Below are 7,200 nucleotides of genomic sequence, written 5' to 3'. Positions count from 1 at the left end.
TTAGTTGAATTCCACCAATCAGTTGAACAAAGAAGACAAAAGGCTTGGCATGATAGACACATAAAAAAGAAAGCCTTCAAGGTAGGGGATCATGTTCTACTGTATGATAGTAAATTTTAGAAGTTTTTGGGAAAACTAAAAATGCATTGGTTGGGGTTGTTCATAGTTGTGGAGATCAAATATTTCGGGGCGGTGAAGCTAGCACAACTAGACAGAATAATGTTGCCAGGATGGGTGAACGATGCACGCTTGAAGCCTTTCCACAAGTCCACAGTTGTGCCATCAAATTGAAGGGATCTCGGAAACAAGCCCACAAGTAGGTTTTAGTCAATAATACATAGTCACTCAATAATAAATGCATAGTGAGTCGCATGAGTCAGTAGCATATTCATTTATAGTCCATGTATTTTTCATTTTTCCAAAAATAAATAGCACGTGTCAATCAGGTTGCGGCAATAATGCCATGTCACCGCAATGCACTTGTGGTTGGGGGGCTGAGAGGGGGGATAGTCACATGTTCTATGAGCCTTTTTTGTTGTACTACCAGTATTTTCCATAACAAGTAAGCAATAATACACCTATCAGACATAGTTCTGTCAAATATTTTCCTGTTGGGGAATAAATTAGTTAATAATTACCCACCATTATGAAAACTTGATTAACCATGCGTCCCACTCTATCCTTTCCCGTGCTACATACCAGTTGGATCTAGGTCAGCTGATGATGGCATAACATGATTAAGAAGCATAGGGAAAGTTGTCGTAATAATTAGCTACCAAGTCCAGTTAGAAACACCATGTCAAGTTTCATCTACTTAATTTGCATGGCTATACAGGGAGTTACAGAATTTCAAACGCAGGTGACAGAAGAACTTCAAATTCACTCTAAGAACTAGCAGCACCAGAGGCATAGAAAATATAAACCTCTGATAACGATTGTCTACCAAAGACACAAAAAGATGACAAAAGCTATTATCTCATTCCCAGAGGACTGACTCGAGGAGAGAATTACAGTGTTAGAAAATTTGTATGGAAAGTATGACAAAGAAACGTTAGTGGATAATGATCTCTTTGATTATTTATGATTTCCAGCGTTGAAGTGGGAAGTATACACGGAGGAAGTCCCAAAAGGAGATGGCGCCATGAAAACAAAGGTTAAAGAGGATTTCAGAGGCCTCTAGCGATCAACGTTGATTAATATCAAGAGCCTACCAGTCTTTGGCACGCAATTGGTTGCGATGTAATGCACAAAGCTCCTAGCTAGCAGGATGCATGGGGGATCACTATGGATTGACAAAGAATACCCGATTCATGTCAATGATATCCAGCGACTGAAAAGACTCTCTGCAGGAGGAAATGTAGTATCTACAACATTACAAGAAGGAACAAAGCGAGTGAAGAAGGAAGGTGACAAAGATTATTACAAGAAATACAAGACTAAGCATGGGGGCAAAGGTGCAAATATTGATCTTATCACCAAGGACGAAATAAGATTCACCTGCTACATTGGTCATTGACGCAGTTGTTTGGATTCATCCAGCAAGCTGCATAGAGAGCAGAGAGATTACATGATGACCTCGTCCATGAACATGAACAACAGAAAAGATAGTTACAGGAGGTCATGGAAGAAAGGGATCAGCTGAGACAAGCAAACCTTGATCTACAGGCTCAAGTAGATCAGGTTACAGATAAATTTTAGTCACTTTGGCTGACAATATCAGATGTTATCATAAAAGCTCCTGAGGATATTACATCCTGCACATTGGTCAACTACTGTGACCACATCTAGGTAGCGTGCTTGAGTTTGGTAGCCACAAATGCATACATGAAGAAAAAGTTGGAGACAGTCAGATCGACATTTCCTTATCCAGTTGAGATATACTCCTGGTCAATAGATGCGAAGATCAACACCGATTTCGCCACAAAAGAATCACTAGATGAAGCACTTGCAGATGGTTTGCCCTTATGGATAAAGTGCACGACTGGTCGAGCAGCCTGGCCCTAAAGAATCAACATGTTTATCCTCAGTGAGAACAACTCCAAATTTCAATTGCTAATAGAAAAAGATGCACATATTCTGTTCGATTGCAAAAGATTGATGAATAAATCACCACCATTCTAGCACAAGTCGAACATATAGAGGAGTCGTCTGCAAAAACTAAGAAGAAAATCCAGGACCTTAGATCTCCAGTCCACCTACATGTCCTTGCGCTGAAGGAGGTCTGCAACAACAAAGAAGAACAATGGAACAAACTACAAAGCAGCAGGTCGGGTCAGCTAACATCCGCACAACATAATAATTCATCAAATAGGTTGGCTCCATAATGATTGCATGGCAAGTAACACTTGACGAATACAACAATTTCAGGTAAGAAACGACAACAACTGTTCCTGAATTGGGGCCTTCATTTGGAAAAGGAGGCCAGCAGATTGTAGAAGAAGCAGCTCTCAACAGATGGAAAAAGAAGTAGTTGAAGCAATAGCCCCTCAAAGGGAAGGATAGGAGCAACCATAAGCAGAAATACCCATAGAAACAACAACAAGACCCACAACACTTTAGATATATTGACTTGGGGATGAGTCAAAGAACTATGGTTGGGGCCTTCGTTTTGAATTTTGAAAGTTTTGAAGGTATGAAGAGGAAAAACAGGGGGCGAGAGCAACGATCAAGTTGCGGAAAATTAGGAAAGGAAGCAAGACCATGTTGTCAAAGGGCGGTTGCATCAAGGTGTCAGGAGCAAGCAAAAATAGTCGTGCGAACAAGGAGGAGGACGAAAACCAGCTGAGGGAAAAGACAGTCGAACGAAACTGGTAGTTCGAGTAACGAAGGAGTAGATAAAAGGAGAAGACAACATGAAGAAAGGGTTGATATCTGTTAGGAGTTAGAGGCATAGAAGAATAGGATATGAGGACTAGAGCAGTGGCGGAGAGGTCAGAGTAGGGCTTGGTCTGAGATCTAAGGCATTTTGTGGCCACGATATTTCATGTATCTGATCACGGCTTTATGCCAAATGTATGTTGTAATGAATCTTTTGTTGGGTTAATATAAATGAGTAAATGAACCAGTTGTATGGCATCATGTGTGTGTATTGCGATGATTTATGGGCTTACTCAATTTTTTTTATATAGATGGTCTTTCCTCGTATGAATCTGATAACTATAATGATATAATGTTATGATGAATGCATGTTCTAAGACATATAGGGAGTAATGTCTAGGTTATCCTTGATATCCTTCTAAATCCGTATTAGTTTCGGTCGCGACACGCCTTGGGTGAGACTCCTTATCCTTTGGGGTAGGGTGAAAATGTTGACGTTGTCCTAGACTACAACGAACCCTTGTTGGCCCCTTGTGCTTGAACCCAGGGTCTTTCCCTGATGACATTTTTTTGCCAACAAAATCACCCCCCTCTTCTTGGTTGAAACCTCGCTTCAAAGATAAATAATTGATATGATCTTGGTGCAAATAGTGTAAAGAAAACCCTGATATGAGTGGTTAAGTGAGAGGTATTGTGGATCTAGTGCGGCCTTTGTATTTTTTGAGTAAATTTTACCCTCTAGATATGGAAATAACCATGAGAAAATGCTCTATGAGTAAGGTTGTGCGAGCACTCTTGGAACAATACTTGATCCCAACACAATTCGTTCTCCTTGGCACTGAGATAACATGACCTTACCAATGGGTTGTTTAGAACTCGACCCTCTTGGCAGTAAATATTCAACCTCTTTGGAGAAGAATAAATCAACCCCTTGAAGGATAATGTAGCACTGAAAAAGTTCGACCTCTTGCACTAAGGAACCTCACCTTCTTGTAATAACAAATTTTCTTCACAAACAAATTGAATTAGATCTTCATAAATAACACTGGAAAATGTTCAAAATAGGGTGGCAATAATGCCCATCGAAGGAGAGAGACTAGCTAGGGTGACAATGAGATCCACGAAATCTAGGCTGAGGATTTCATTTGAAACCCTCAATTTGAAACTCGCTTGAGTTTCTCTTCAATAACAATGAGAAATGATGAGATAGAGCAACTATGCTCCCCCTCCTTTTATAACTTTTCGTGGAGTCTTCTCCAAATTTCTAGATTTCCTTTTAATATTATTTTATTGGTGGGGACCACTTTCAACTAAGTGACTTTTTACCTCCTTTTTCTTCTAATAAAATAATATTGCCCCTTTTTATCGATTATAATTAATCTTTTATATAATATTAACAAAATTGGACAAAACTCCTTAGTAATTTCCCCTCTTACTAAACTAAGGAATATTTTTTAGATAACTATAATTTATGATGGAATCCTCCTATCAAAAGACAATAATTGTCATTGTATTAATTTGGAAATTGTTCTTAAAAAAATATCACTTCATAAAGGATTATTATATGATGTAATTCTATAGTTAAGCTTGAGAATTTAGGAGAGAATTGAGTCTTGTTGACATATTTTTGGATATATAAGTTTTTTATTCAACTTTATCATTAAAGCATAAAACATCAAATGACCCTACTTATGTTACATATGTGGTGTATTAATGAAACAATAATATAAAATGACCCTATACTATGTGTGTGATGTATTTGAGCCTAGAGGCTCATTCTATAGCCTAGTATGAGGGGATATGTAAGTATGTCAGTAAGTATGTTACTCTTTAAAATAAAAATACAAATAAAAAATTACTCAAGTAATTAGAAGTAAATTAAAATTATCCACATATTATGAAGAAATTTGATCCCTCTCGCTCATGTTAGATCCATACTTAAGATAGATCCATACTTAAGATGGATCTATGCTAGTATAAATGTAACAACTCCCAAAGACAGACTTATACACTTCTGACCTAGAATTCAAGAATATAATGAGATTGGACTCACTTTGACTCATAAATAGCTAGTCCAAATAAATTTAAAGCACCATGCTGGTGTAAATGCAACAACAACTTGTACAATTTTGACCTAGAATTCAACAATTTAATAAGATTTGACTCATAAATAAATAGTCCAAATAAATTTAGTTATAGCACCATGCTGGTATAAATGCAACAACTCTTTGACCTAGAATTCAAGAATTTAATAAGATTTGACTCTCTTTAACCCATAAATAACTGGTCCAAATAAATTTAAAGCACCATGCTGATATAAATACAGACTTGTACACTTTTGACTTAAAATTCAAAAATTTAATGAGATTTGACTCATAAAATAAATAAATAACTAGTGCAAATAAATTTAAAAGACCATGAATACATAATGAAATACCCTGATGAATTATGGACTCAATCGAGGCCGTGTCCATACGCATACACACGAAATACACAAGAAGCAGAGCATCGAGATAAATATTTTGTTTTTAATGCGAAGTAAACAAACAATGTATCATTCAGATATCTAAGTGTCTGAAGTAAATTTGGTGTCTTTCAAAGTGGCCGATCGCACTTGTATTTTCATGAATAATATTAACATTTTTCAACTTTTCAACCAGCTTTTTAAGTTTTGTATTAAATTCAATTGACTGATACACAATATGCCAACCAATTTTGATTGGTTTTAGTGGCTGCCTATTTAGAAATAGAAACAGCGCAAATCCTCCTGGTTTATATAGAAATATGCTTACTAATCCTACAGATAAATAATACACAAATCTCATGAATTCAAGAGACAGCGAATCTGCAATTAGGCCTCTCCCCATACAGTATATATTATAACATGAGTGACTGGAATAAATCCATGGAAGCCACAATTATAACTATATCACCAAGTCCAGAAGTCTTGACGTCTTCAGGCGGTGGTCCAATGGTTACATTTGGTCACCAATTCAGTGGCCTAATTTTGGAGGTTTAGTCATCAAAAATTCTGTGGTCCAATTCTCAATAATGAAAAGTTTGGTGCTCCCCATACAGTATAATTATAAATCCATGGAAACCACAGTTATAACCAAATCCCAAAAAATCATCTTGAGGATGTGGTGCAATAGTTATATATCTGGAGGTTGCTCACCAAAAATTCCGTGGTCCAATTCCTAGCCATGGTTAAAACTGCCCAATGCGCAACTTCTTCGATAAAAAAAAACATCAATAGTAGAATTAGAAAAAAAAAAGTTGAAATTTAGATTTGTACATAATCCAATCCTCTCCTATCCCAAGTAGCAGTACCCGAGTTTTCCGAGTGAGTTTCCCGAGTTCGCCTGCGCGTTGGGAAGCTCCTGGCGGTACTACTGTGAAGCAGGGGCAGCAATATCTCGATCAGAAGCAAGAGATGATGAATGATTTGACAAATATCAAAGATGCTCGCACCCAGATGTCTGGTTCGAAGTATTTACAGTCGGCGGCGTGATTTGTGATGTGTGATTGGAGGCATTCACATTGAGGTAAAATGAGATTTGATGAATGGCGAGAGAACGAAATGGAGGATCTTGAAAGAGGAGCAGGAGAGCGACAAGAAAAGGAAGGTGTATGCAATCCTCAAACCCAAAAGCGCATACATCATGGCTGAGCAATGGGCAATGGATTCTTCTCTATTGGGGGGCATATATGTGATCCAATATCTGGATAATGGATTCTTCTCTATTGGGGGGCATATATGTGATCCAATACCTGGATCTGGTAACGGTGATATTGGGGGGCATATATCTGATCCAATATCTGGATCTGGTAACGGTGATGTTGATGGATATCACATTTATAGATATAGTTGTGGATAAAGATGGGCATCATTTGGAAACACGTGTATCGACGCCAAGTGTCATTCATCCCATTAACTTTTTTCAACTCACCAATCTCTTGCCTTGCAAGACAAGCGTCTTCGATCATTAACTTTTTTCAACTCACCCATCTCTTGCCTTGCAAGACAAGCGTCTTCGATCTTACCCTTTTTTCGTGTGGTAACGGTGATCTTGGGGGGCATATATCTGATCCAATATCTGGATCTGGTAATGGTGATGTTGATGGATATCACATTTATAGATATAGTTGTGGATAAAGATGGGCATCGTTTTAAATCCAATCCCAATTCCATTAGTTTATCCACGCCAAGTGTCATTCATCCCATTAACTTTTTTCAACTCGCCAATCTCTTGCCTTGCAAGACAAGCGTCTTCGATCTTACCCTTTTTTCGTGTGTTTCATTCCTTAGGGACCGAAGGGAATCCAATAACCACTTTTAGGTATAGAGAAAGCTCTTGCAAGTAAGCACTAGGTGTATCTTAA

The 7,200-nt window shown here is 37.8% G+C and overlaps 1 long non-coding RNA gene across 1 annotated transcript; it reads right to left on the bottom strand.

The window, feature by feature from the left end:
* Positions 1-5,814: 5,814 nt before the first annotated feature.
* LOC149228552 (uncharacterized) lies at positions 5,815-6,848 on the bottom strand. Its single transcript, XR_016247877.1, has 2 exons — positions 6,589-6,848; positions 5,815-6,539 (listed from the first exon to the last, which is right to left on the bottom strand). It is a non-coding gene; the product is annotated as an uncharacterized LOC149228552 (long non-coding RNA).
* Between the last annotated feature and the right edge of the window lie 352 nt (positions 6,849-7,200).

Source organism: Pinus tabuliformis, chromosome J (assembly GCF_031772625.1).
Source record: "Pinus tabuliformis cultivar Carrire ecotype Pingquan chromosome J, CPIR1, whole genome shotgun sequence".
In the NCBI taxonomy this organism is placed as follows: Eukaryota; Viridiplantae; Streptophyta; class Pinopsida; order Pinales; family Pinaceae; genus Pinus; species Pinus tabuliformis.
This window is presented reverse-complemented; position numbering and strand designations above follow the sequence as displayed.